Source organism: Balaenoptera borealis (genome assembly GCF_965194805.1).
Source record: "Balaenoptera borealis genome assembly, chromosome: 13".
NCBI lineage: Eukaryota > Metazoa > Chordata > Mammalia > Artiodactyla > Balaenopteridae > Balaenoptera > Balaenoptera borealis.
Window position 1 is genome coordinate 18834643 of NC_138870.1, and position 13942 is coordinate 18848584.

Sequence of the window (13942 nt, forward strand, 5' to 3'; positions counted from 1 at the left end):
ATAAGAGCATTTAGGAAGATTCTATTAAAACCTTTTTAAAAAGACCTTTAGGGGCTTCCCTGGTGGCGCAGTGGCTGAGAGTCTGCCTGCCAATGCAGGGGACACGGGTTCGAGCCCTGGTCTGGGAAGATCCCACATGCCGCGGAGCGACTGGGCCCGTGAGCCACAATTACTGAGCCTGCGCGTCTGGAGCCTGTGCTCCCAACAAGAGAGGCCGCGATAGTGAGAGGCCCGTGCACCGCGATGAAGAGTGGCCCCCGCTCGCCACAACTGGAGAGGGCCCTCGCACAGAAACGAAGACCCAACACAGCCAAAAATAAATAAATAAATAAATAAATAAATAAATAAATTTTTTTTTAAAAAAAAAGACCTTTAAAAATGATTTACAATTACAAAGTCAGCAAGTGAATCAAAGGAGAGATTGGTTCCTGATGAATACCCAATAGGTGACCTATAAGAGCCACTCACAGAAAAATCACAAAATGCAGAACAAAAATTAAAAGAAATAAAACATTAATAATAAAAATGGAGGGCAGATCCAGGAGGCTTAATAGTTTACTACAAGATGTAAAAGAAAAAGTAGACATATTTGACTAGATAGAAATTGTTTAATGGGAAAAGACATTATAAATTACAAGATAAATTAAGATAGTGAAAAATATTTCCAAACACTATGGCAGATAGCATTTTTATCTATAATAAAAAGATTTTTAAATTGATTTTAAAAAAAGAAAAATTGACAGAAAGCATGAGACAAACTACAGATCCAAATCAAAGTAAATATATAATAGAAGCCTTACTTCCATCAAAAAGGAAATGGTTGTATAAATTTGGATACAGTCATACTGTGAAATATGATGTTACCTTAAAAAGATACATTAAAGGCATAAGCAGCATAAAAAGAAATGTACATATTATGATCCCATTTTTATAAAGCAAGCAGTTTCCCCAAAGCTTTACATTTCTACACATGTATGTATGGGTACACATATGTATTTGTCTGTATTTGATAATATGAGCCAGAGACAGATATGAAAATGTATGACACATGGATGTTATGACTGCATAAGAAGAAAGAGGGAGGAAGAAGTAATTAAAAAAAAACAAGAAGATTGTTTCTGAGAAAAACAGCAAACATGACATGATATAAATTATGTAAAATTATATAGACATATAATATATGTGTGTCTATATGCAGAAAGAGATATATGAAAGGAGAAGCATTAAATTTCAATTGTAGTTATCTCAGTCTGGAGGAATTTCAAGTATCAGTTTCTTACTTACATACATGTTAATGATTGCTTGAATTTTCTTTTTTTTTACAGACAACATCCTCATATCCTCAAAATTGAGGAGATGAAGGCTAAATTTTGAATGAACACATCTTGAGATAGAAAAGGTCTGAAAGGTTGCCTGGTTGACCATCAGCAAGAAATGTGCTTGGATGCAGTACTGAGTGGTCCTGCAAGAGAGCCTTGATAGCTCAAGAACTGGAAGTTGGCCAAAATAGCTCTAATTGTATGGGAAGGAAAACCCCTTCCAGCATTGTACTACAGGAATGCTTTCCTCTTGCCTGAGAGAGGGTTGGGAACCCTTGTGGGTGTGATGGCTGAGTCAATAGCAGTATTGGAATGAGGGGAGGGAGAGTATCAGTGTGTGTGACAGTGATGACTGAGAAATGACAACTGCCAACAGCAACACATGTCAAACCCTGAACTCCTCCCTCACTCCCTCTCCTTCCTCCCATAACCCCTTGGGGCCAGAAAGGGGCAGACCCTCTTCCTTAGTCTTCTTGTCTAGATCCCCTTAAGGAAGACCCTAACCTGGAAGGCTTGGTTAGGAAGATAAAGAAGCTAGCCTTGGGAATTCCCTGGCGGTCCAGTGGTTAGGACTCTGCGCTTTCACTGCCGAGGGCATGGGGTTCGATCCCTGGTTGGGGAACTGAGACACCACAAGCTGCATGGCACAGCTGAAAAAAAGTGGGGAGGGAAGAATATTAAGGAAACGTTTAAGCCTTCTTTCAAAATGATAATCTGGTTCCCTAGGTTATGTCTTAATGCATAATTCTATTTTCAATGTCGAATGTGGAAAATGATCTTTTATTTGCTTTCTTTTGTAACATAGCATAATTCTCTTTTCCTACCTCTGAGAGTACTGCGGTAAAGTTCATGTGTGTGGAAAGTCAAAAGAGGAAAGTATAGAAATTATTTTTTAAAATGTCACCCCTGTCACAACAAGTACCATTTACAGTGTACTTATTACATGCCAGGCACAGTACTGCGTTCTATGTGCACACCCTTACAACAACACTATAAAAGAACTATTATTAAATTCATTTATTTTAGTGAAAAGAAACAGACTCAATGGGATTAAGTAAGAATACACTTAGTTAGAATAGCACAGTCAGTGGTAAATATGATTAACTTGAAAGCACATGCTCTGAATCATTGTGTGATAGTCCTCCTAGTCGTATCCATGGAAGAGAGAGAGAGAGAGTGTGTGTGTGTGTGTGTGTGTGCATGTGTGTGCTCACGTATGAGTAAAATGTCCTCATTAGTCTGTAAATATCAGAATTTTGGTCTGCTATTTAATGTACTAAGAAGTAAATTCTCTTCATTCACTCCATTTCTAAAAGCAAGATTTGCATCTTTGGGGCCTTCCAGAAGCCTAGACATAATCCCCAGTGGGGAACTAAAACCAAGAGCGGATCCAGGCTCCAGAAGTGAGGGAGAAACACGGTGCTCTGTCAGCTGAGTTAAGGGAGGGCACATCTGAGGAACAGTCAGTAATGGCTCCTGGAGAGGTTGGCCTTTGACCAGGGACTCGAAGATTTTCATAGACAAAGGGTAGGTGGACCAGGATTTTGGAAAGGAGGTGGGGTGGGGGGTACCAGGGACCATAAGAGGGAGATTTAGGCCTAGAGGACAGCGGCTGAGAAGTGCAGCTACAACAACTTGGGCTGGAGATAGAATAGGAGCAGCAGAAGATGAGGTTAAAAGTCAGACTGTCCAGGTCTCTGCCCTGGACAGTCCTGGATGCCCAAGTGAGCAGTCTGTTCTCAATCTGAAATATAACAGGAAAGGGTCACAAGTTCTCACCCTCACAGAGGCCAGGTAAGTAAAGTATGTGGGCAAAGAGGGCCAAGTATAAGACACAGACATATGCTTAATTTATATTAAACACTTAGAAATTATCTTCACTTCCCTAAGCAAATACGTTGCCTTTCAATTATAATTTAAACATGTAGCTTCTCAGATTATCTTTCATTTTCTTATGTTTGAAATAGAGATGAGGAAAGAGAAATATTTCTCCACTCTAAGAAAAACAACAGCACAAACACAACCATACATAACAAACTACACTTGGTCCCAGCATCAGGAATAGACAGGGAGAGCTGAGGACTCAGACAAACTGGAGTGGATTTGCTTTGTCTCTGGAGGTACTCAACACTCAGCTCTTTATTGCCTCGTGAGAGACTGGGCCCAGTACTTGCGGATCTTTTAGGTTTTCATGAAAAATTAGAAATTCTGATTTTGATATAAAATCCTTTGATTATTTAACAATGGCTAAAAGATGTGTTTTAAAAACTGAGTAAGCCAAACAAACAAAACATACATCCCATCTAAATCAGAACCGTAAGCTCCTAATTTGCACCCTTGCTTAGGAAATAATGTTTTTTGAATAGAAGGATAACACATTTAGAATTTACTTTAGGAACATTATCTGGGGGTCATATATGAAATGAACTAAAGCAAAAGGAGAACTGGAAGCAGATAGACCAATTAAGGCATCTTTCAAAAAGCTTGGCTTGAACTGAGCAGGAAGCTGAGGAAATGGAAAGGTGTTTTCAGGTATAGGACTGTGAAAGAGAGAAGGTCTGGAATTTGGTAGCAGGATATGGGGGAGTAAAAAAAACAAAAAACAAAAAACACAACATGAAGTGCAGTGGTTGTTTACAGTAATAAAAAACTCAAGGAAAAAGATTTCTTTTTCTTTCTCCCATGATGTTGATACCAAGGGAGGGTATGACAGTGACTTTAAGTGCCAGGATAAAACAAACCCCAGAACAGGAAATGTGAAGCAACAGGAAGAGTAACAGACAGAAAGATATCAGATAAGAAGGAGATTTCAGGAAAGGTTCACAGGTAACACAAACAATGAAGTCACAAGGAACGGTGGAAGTCAATGAATACAGAGCTGCCCTGTGATATTAATTTTTTTAATGTTTCCTTTTCTTTTCGAACACTTTCTTTTAAAGCAACAGTTGCTCCAAGGTCAGAGTCAGAAAATACTCCTCTGACATATTTTATCAAGCACTTCTAATGCACCAGATATTATTCTGGCTACAGGAAATAGAATCTGAATATGATTGTAAAGTATATACTTTCATGGAGAGAATTCTAGTTCAGAAGACAGATAATTTCTTAAAAAACAGACAATGAGAAAATATCAAATTATGATAAGTAAAATACAAATAACAAAACCACAGTGATGCAATATAGAATAACTAGGGGGTTATTTTAATTTGGGTGGTCAGGAAAGGTTTCTCTATGAGGGGCCAGTTTCCATTTTCCACATTCAAGAGGAGGTCCTCATCTAGAGTCTAAACCCATACTGTTGTCTAAGTGAAAAGAAAATTACCTTGGGCCGAGGAGTACAGATACTGAGGAATTTGCTGAGAGAGTTCTGACACTGTTAAACTGTCCTCACTGGTAGGGCAAATTCTCAGCTGATCTCAGATTATTACAGTGCAGTATTAGCACGTGAATATTTGTTTTTATTTGTTTACTTCATTGTTTTATTTTTCTCTCATGGAGAATTTTCTTGCCTTTAATATAAGTTGAAGGAGGCTTCTGGCAAAGATGGAGTTAATGGGAGCTGGCTTACTTTCCAACTTGAAACAAAAGAACAAAATATGACTTCCCTGGCAGTGGTTAAGAATCTGCCTGCCAATGCAGGGGTCACAGGTTCAATCCCTGGTCCGGGAAGATCCCACATGCTGCAGAGCAACTTAGCCCATGCATCACAACTACTGAGCCTGCACTCTAGAGCCTGTGAGCCACAACTACTGAAGCCCGTTTGCACTAGAGCTTGCGCACCGCAACTACTGAGCCCATGTGCCACAACTACTGAGCCCACGTGCTGCAACTACTGAAGCCCGTGCACCCTAGGGCCAGTGTTCTGCAACAAGAGAAGCCACCACAATGAGAAGCCCGTGCACTACAACGAAGAGTAGCCCCTGTGCACCGCAACTAGAGAAAGCTCGCACGCAGCAGTGAAGACCCAACACAGCCATAAATAAATAAATAAACAAATAAATATTCTTTTCCATTATGAAAAAAAAAAAGAACAAAATAGAAGAAGATCTAAGAAGCAATGGGGATGTAAAACAGTTTGGTAGTTTCTTAAAAAGTTGAACATATTCCTGCTGCATGACCCAGACATTCCACATGTAGGTATGAGAAATGAAAACAAACATCCATACAGACATATACATAAAGCTCATAGCGATTTGATTTGTAATAGCCGAAACTGAAAAACAAAACAAAACAAAACAACACATGTGCATCAGGAGTCAAATGGATAAACTATGATATAGCCATATGACAGACTATTATTCACCAATAAAAAGGAACAATTGATACATGCAACTACATGGATGAATCTCAAAATAGTTTTGCTAGATAAAAAGTCAGAAAACAAAGGGTATATACTGTGTGATTTTATTTATAGAAAATTTTAAAAAATGTAAATTTGTCTATAATGACAGAATATAGATCAGTGTTTGCCTGGGGTTGGGAAGGAGGTGGGGAGAGGCAGGAAGCAGAGATAGAAAGGGGTACAAGGAAACTTTTGGGTGTGATTAATATGCTTGTTATGTTGATTATGGTGATGTTTTTCACAGGTGTGTACATATGCCAACTGTATGCTTTAAATATGTGCAATTTACTGTATACCAATTGTACCTCAATGAAGCTGTTAAAATTATCGAGGAAAATATTTCAATATCCAGAATCTGACAATCAAAGATTACTGCAAACTCTTTCCTATTTAATGTGAGTGTGTGTTCAATATGAAGTGGGTCTTGACCCAATGCTACTGAAATTATTTGATAAATCACTTATCTTTATAAATTGTTTAAAAGTTTTTTTTTATTTAGAAATTTAATTAGCAGTTTTAAAATTAATAAGGCCATACTATTGGAATATCATGTAATTATGTTGGTGTCTTTCTTGCTAAAGTTATTATTATTATTTGCACAGTTAAAAGCTTTTTAAATAAATGATGAACATGCAGTACAGTATTTATGGGGGATGAAAGTGCATCTGAAAATAAAATACAACAAATTGTTCACAGTGGTTCTCTCTGGGGTAGAATTACAAGCTCCATGGCTGATTTAATACATGACCCTACTGTTTTGATTTTTAAAAATTAACATGCTTTATAATCACCAAAAACAGATCTTTCCATTTTAAGAGAAAACAAAGATCTTCAGGTAAAGTTCCTGACACAGTGACTGGCACAAGACACTCATTGAACTGTAGCTATTACCTAAACCTCAGGTAACTGGCAGCCTTCCTGGGAACGCTGGAGCATCTTCAAAGAAACCCTATTCTAGTTCTCTACACAGACGCAGAGGCAAGACAACATGGAGAGTCTATTTATTCAACAGCCGCTTTGAAGACAAATGTATTTCCCCTATTTCTACTTCAGTCCTTTTCCACAAATTTCTGTCCTTTGCAGGCTAGAGCCTCATGCAAAAAAAGGCAGTTGTCCTAGATATACACAATCTTTGAGGGCACAGTTTGGAGATGTACAGGACACTTGTAAAAGTGGGACAGCAGAGTCTCACCGTAGCCCACAAGGACGGAGAACCTGTGCGCAGGCATCTGCCTCAGGACCAGGGCACAGATCCCCACCTGGTTAGCCTGGCGCTTTAGAATAAGCTGGTCGGGAGCCTCCCTGGTGGCGCAGTGATTGAGAATCTGCCTGCCAATGCAGGGGACACGGGTTCGAGCCCTGGTCTGGGAAGATCCCACATGCCGCGGAGCAGCTGGGCCCGTGAGCCACAACTACTGAGCCTGCGCGTCTGGAGCCTGTGCTCCGCAACAAGAGAGGCCGCAATAGTGAGGGGCCCGCGCACCGCGATGAAGAGTGGCCCCCGCTTGCCGCAACCAGAGAAAGCCCTCGCACAGAAACGAAGACCCAACATAGCAATCAATCAATAAATCTTTAAAAAAAAAAAAAAAAAAGAATAAGCTGGTCGGGGAGGCAGCCGGGGAAGATGCCCAACAGACACTGGCGAAGGAAAACATCTTCCACCGCTCGCTCTGTAGCCTGGTCCTCCCCATCCAGGTTACCTGTGTGCAGTGACAGCCAGTCCTTGCGGTGGGTGATGTGGTGAGGCGCGTGCGCCTCCTCGCAGGTCACTAGCCTGTCCCCCTTGCCCAGTCGGACTCGGGCCGCCCGGTTCTTGGCGCCGACCTCGCGAGATGTGGGAGAGGGAGGAGAGGTGTTAAGGCTCGCGAGACTCCCGGCAGCTTCGGGTTCTTGAGTGCATGTGGGCGCCGCCACCTTGGGCCCTAAAGTTATCGATTATTTAATGTTTGTCTTTTCAGGGGCTAAATATGCCCTTATTTTCCCCACCTTCCCGGCCTGCCACTCTCCTCTCCTCCCCGTGTCCTTTCCGTGTGTCATTTTCTATCAACCAAAAAAAAAAAAAAAGTACCATCTAAAAAGCAAACTGAACCAAAGCATCACTGACTTTAAATATCAGGCCTTTATTTCCTCATTTAGCTATTGAATCAGAGATAACACTTTATGCAGATGAGGTTCAGTTTTGGAAAGTGTTTTATACCGGAACAGTGAATATTTCTCTCTAGTACTGACGATTAATTGCTGTTCTTCTTTTGAATCTCTCACATGTATTGATTCATAGCAACCAAGAAGCTTAGCTTTGAATACAAGTATGGTAGGGATTGATTTGTGCGAGGGTTATTAGATGTTTCAATCAAGTGGATCTTCCTTTATTTCATCAGCTCAGTTTGTACACCGGGCTCACACACAGAGTCTCAAAGTTTGCTAAAAGCAGCCCTAACACAGAGTGAAATCAGTGCTAAATTAAGTATCAAAGATGCAGTTACTTTTTTTTCTCCTAAACCTTGGAAGAGACACCTATGACACAGTGAAAAGTTAAGACGGTATGGGATCAACTCTTTAATAAAATCATTGGCGCGATGTGCCCCCTGACAAATCAAGAACCCAGAGAGAAAAGACAATTTAATAAATGACAGCATTTATACCCTTCCCCTATATAACATTTACAACACTTGTTCAGAATACGTTTATTTGGAAAGGTAGAGTTAAACGTTGTACTCAGAGTTCTTTTCTTTTTAAGAACTAACCACTGATCACAATATAGATTCCCAAGGGAGAAAGAAGCTTACTCTAAAATGGAGAGTAATTTCTTTGGAAGGTACAGAATCCTTGTCACAGAAGGTTTACAAAAAGTTATTTGGCAGTAAGGATAGAACTTATAAAAATGATGTCTTGAGATTCCTACAGATGCTATAATTCTGCCATTCTTTGGGAATTAGTACATTGGCATAGTAAGAAGACCAATTTTAAAAGTCAGACTAGAAATTGCATTTTATTTAAAATTAGAGGAATTCAGTTTTACTTATAATCTATATATATTCAGGCCATTTAGCCTAAATTGGATCATATTAAAAATGAGAAATCTCTAATCTACCATAGGGATACTACCAGTATTTTCTTCCTTCCAGACACAAATGTGTACATACCATATGATTCCATTTGTGTGAAATTCTAGAGTACAAAAACCTAACCTATAGTGTCAGAAAGCAAACAGTGGTTTTCTGGGGCCAGGATTGGGGGAATTTACTGAGAAGGAGAACAAGAAACTTTTTAGAGTGATGGACATAGTCTATACCTTACATCATGTGTCAAAAACTCATCACACTGTGCACTTAAAAGGTATTCATGTTATTGCTTTTAAATTCTACTTCAATAAAGATTTTTAAAACTATATTAAGATACCATTTTTTACCTATCACACTGGCAATAAATTCAAAAGTTTGACAACACACTTTTTTGTTGAGTTTGTGGGGTAATGAACACTCTCACATTGCTTAGGGAAGAAAAAAAACGTTTCAAGCCCTAAGGAGGGGAATCATATGCCTCTTGATACAATAGTCACAGAATTTGTAGCATTCCTGCCAAAAAATGCATTAACAGAATCTAATCATGTGAGGCTATCAGACAAACCCAAATTCAGAGACATTCAATTGATCTGAACTCTTAAAATTTTTCAATGTTAAAGACAGAAGAATAGTTCCAGATTGAAGGAGACTAAAGAGTTATGACAACTAAATGCACTATGTGTCCTAGACTGGATCTTAAAACAGAAAAAAAAAAAAGTTATAAAGGACACAAATGGGACAATTGATAAAATACGACTAGAAACTTATGTAAGATAATACTGTTATATCAACATTAAATTTCTGAAATTATCTTTATACTATGGTTATGCAGGAAAATGTCTTTGTTGTTAGGAGATATACACTGAAGAATTTGGGATTAAAGGATCATTGTGTCTGCAATTTACTCTCAAATATTTCATCAATAATAATAGTGGCAATGATTAGAGAGATAAATAAAGCAGATACGGGCGAAACATTAATGACTGTTGTCTCTGAGTAAAGGTTATATGGGAGTAGGATTTTTACAACTTTTTAAGTTCGATAGTTCTTTTAAATTTGGATTTTTAAATAAATAATTAAAATGAATCTTCAAATAGCAGTTTCTCAATTGAGAAGGAAAGCCAAAAGAGAAAGGAGAGAATTTTTTTTGGCCTTGGGCTCTTAGAATTGAGTAGACCTCTTGGATTCTCGGGAAAGACTTCAAAATGTCCCAAAGACTATAGCTTTGGGGTGTGTCTAGGAGCTCAGAAAGTAAGGCCAGAAAATAGCCTGGGTAGAAAGTGGGCAAAAATGCATATGCATGATGGTAATGGAAGGAGGTCAGTATTTCTGCAGGCTTATTTCTGCTCCTGCTCTGCCAGTTTGCTTCTCTAATTCAGGGGGCTTTGAACATTTCACTGCAATTTTGGCAACACTGGAAAATGCCCATACAGTAATATTAGTAAGAGGCCAACACCATTATTGTGGCCAACACCACAATAATGGTCACAATAATTCCCTGGGAAGGCCAGGCAATTGATGGCCACAATAATTCCCTGGGAAAAAAAACATGTTCCAGAATTTACCTTGAAACTGGGGTGGACAACTTCTTTAGTCCACAATGCAACCCTTAAGATTAAGACTGTATATTAGAGTCACTGCCAGGTCATTATGGTTTGGAATATCCCAAGAAAGAAGACAAAGATAGAAGGGAATTCTGTGAAAAACAGGGAAGAAGGGAGAGAAAGACAAGAATAAGCATGTGCTGCCAGCACTACCTCAGCTGCCCCTCAAAGGCACTAGCAAGAGGTGGTTGCTTCTGCTCTTACCCCTCCCACAAACCTCAGAGAGGACGATTGCCTGAAACACAGGGGCTGGCCACTGCATTAGGGAGATGACACTTTTTTCAAGTCAAAGAAATTTAAACTGGGCAAGGGCTCCCTACTCTTTTGAATTTTTATAATTCTTTGTTCTAGTTTGCCAATACTTGTTTCATGCCTCCCTTTATTTTAACTTTTATACATGTTTTATCTCCCTTACCAAATTGTAGATCTCCTATAGGCTGAGTACAGAACATAGTAATTTTTATGCTCCTCAAAAAGTTCAGTATAATGCCTAACAACTCATACTCAATAAATATTTATTGAGGGAACATGACATTAAAAAAACAAAAACAAAAAACAAAAAAAACTAGGCTATCAATATTTCACTTGATGTGTTGTTGTGTGTGAGAGCCCCCTAGTGTGCAAAAAGAGCTGTGTGAAGGAGCCCAGATTAACAGGAATTTAAGCAAGTTTTCAAGGGAATGATCTTGGACTCACTTCTTTAATTCAAGATGCTTTTCTTTTCTCATCTCTCTGATTTATTCTTCTGAGGGGAAAGATCAGTTTTAGAATATTAAAACTCATTAATTCTCCAAGACAGCAGCACCGACTATGCTTCAGCCTCCTTCCCAAAGGCCTTTTCATTCAACCCATTAATGGAAGATAAAGTGTGTCATTGATTCTAAGATACATCTTTTCACATTTTAACATTTCTGACAAACAGCTGCCAAACAGCATCTTATCGATGCCTTTCAAGGTCACTCTTTGCTAAGCAGTAATCATGGCATTGTTGCCATTGCCTACATTTGTGCACACGTGGTTATGGCACTTCTCACATCAGTTACGAGCATTGTTTCTATCAAGTTTGTTAAATTTAACTGTCGTTTGAATATATTTTAAAAGATATATACTAAGATACACTAACTGCATATCTATATCTATATTTATACATGCACACACATACACATACACATAGAGAGACAGAGCCATACTTGGCTTTAAAACATAAAGCTATTGTGTATGCAAAAAAGGCAAGAAAATTATGCAGTGGGATATAAATCAATTAGTGTAAATTGATTATTTTTTGAAAAAATTCCAGATTGTGCTGCAAAACAACAAGTTTCCTACAAGGCCTAAGAGGGGAAGAGACCCAGAAATCGATAGAGCTGTGTTGCATTCTATTACTGAGATGCATGCAAAAAGATTGCTTATTATGTGCCAAGCAATGCAGCCAGAAGTGGGAAAATTTGCAACTCTCCCTCTGAATAGATAAAAGAAACTTCAAAGTAATGAGTGACTGATGTGACCTATTTGTGCATTGCACAGACTATCAGTAAGATGTTAACTTGTCAGCACCTTCCTGATTTTTTGGAACAGAAGTGGTTTACTTGTAATGATACAGGATTCATTTGAGGTAAAACTGGAAACAGTAATAATGGTAAATTGAAAATCCTGGTGAATCTCAAGGTAGAAACACTTCTCAAAATCATATTGACAATGTTAGAAGTATTAAAGAGATCAAGACAGTGAACACAAGTAATAAAAATCAGCATATCTACAGCCACTATGGAAAACAGTGTGGAGGATCCTCAAAGAATTAAAAATAGAACTACCATATGATCCAGCAATTCGGCTTCTGGGAATATACCCAGAGGTGACAAAAGCACTAACTGGAAAAGATATTTGCACCCCTGTGTTCATAGCAGCATTATTTACAATAGCCAAGACATGGAAACAACCTAAATGTCCATCAATGGATGAATGTATAAAGAAGTTGTGAGATATATATATATATATATATATATATATATATATATATATATATGATTGACTGTTATATATATAATGTTATATATATGTAATGTTATATATATACATATATATATGATGGAATGTTATTCAGTCATAAAAACAACAACAAAAACGAGGAAACCTACCATTTGCAAGAACATGGATGGACCTTGAAGGCATTATGCTAAGTGAAATAAGTCAGATAGAGAAAAACAAATACTATATGATCTCACTTACATGTGGAATCTAAAAAACCCCCATAAAAACCTAGAAAACTAAACTCTTAGAAAAAGAGATCAGATTTGTGGTTACCAAAGGTGGAGGGGAGGGGGAGGGGGAATTGGAGCAAGGTGGTCAAAAGCTACAAACTTCCAGTTATAAGATAAATAAGTACTAAGTATGTAACATACAACATATGACTATAGCTAACACCATTGTATGATATATAGGAAAATTAAGAGAGTAAATCCTAAGAGTTCTCATCACAAGGAGAAAAATTATATTCCTTTCTTTTCTTTTTATTGTGTCTATATAAGAAGATGGATGTTAGCTGAACTTATTTTAATTATCTCACAATATATGCAAATCAAACCATCATGCTGTATGCTATACACTTACACAGTGATGTATATCAATTATTTCTCAATAAACTGAAAAAATCAACATGTCACTATGATAATATGCATAATTACTGACGACTGAACAATTATCTCCATATATTTAAGCCACAACGTGAAATCTAACAATGAGATCTTCTCCAAAAGTGCATTATGTATAAATGGCAAAATAATTGGATGGATAATGGTTGAGTTAATGGTGGGCTATCTAAAGTTACTTGGAATTGGTGTCAACAGCTACCTACACAGTAGTTTGATTTCTGATGCATTTCATGCCCATGTATCTTAATGGTTAAAGGAGAAGCTCATTGAAAACTAACTTGAGTTGCCTTGGCTATTCTTGATTCTTTCTTTTTCCATATAAATTACAAGTTAAGTTACACAACAAACTCTCTAGGTCTAGATCAATTTTAGGAGCAATGACATCTTTAAGATACTGAATCTTTTTGTTCATGAATATAGTGCATCTCTCAATTAATGTAGATTTTCTTTACTGTCAATAAATTTTATAATTACTTTGTAAAAGACCTCTGAAATTTTTGTTGTATTTGTCATGGATTGACATTTCATTATTTTTGTTGTTATGAAAAAGTAATTTTATTTTTCAAATTGCATTTTCTAGCTGTTAGAAAGTAGTAGTGATAAAAAAATAAAATTGACTTTCATATGTTGATCTTATATCTGGTAACCTTGCTAGATTTCTGCATTAATTTTTAAATTTGTCAAATATTGGTAGATGAATTTGGTAATTTTGTGTTTCCTGTCATTTTTTAAAAGAAGAGTTTTGTTTTTCCTTTCAAATTATTTTATTTGTATTTATTTATTTATCTATTTATTTATTTTAAACTAATTTTTATTGGAGTATAGTTGATTTACATGTTGTGTTAGTTTCTGCTGTACAGCAAAGTGAATCAGTTATATATATATCCACTGTTTTTTAGATTCTTTTTCCATATAGGTCATTACAGAATATGGAGTAGGGCTCCTTATTAGTTATTAAGTTCTTAAT

The 13942-nt window shown here is 37.4% G+C and overlaps 1 long non-coding RNA gene across 1 annotated transcript in view; it reads left to right on the top strand.

Moving 5' to 3' along the window:
* Positions 1-345, top strand: part of LOC309609923 — a 477943-nt gene extending 477598 nt beyond the window's left edge. The window contains exon 2 of the long non-coding RNA XR_014233659.1: positions 52-345. This is a non-coding gene — a long non-coding RNA (uncharacterized lncRNA). The remainder of the gene's footprint in view (positions 1-51) is intronic.
* The last annotated feature ends 13597 nt before the right edge of the window (positions 346-13942 follow it).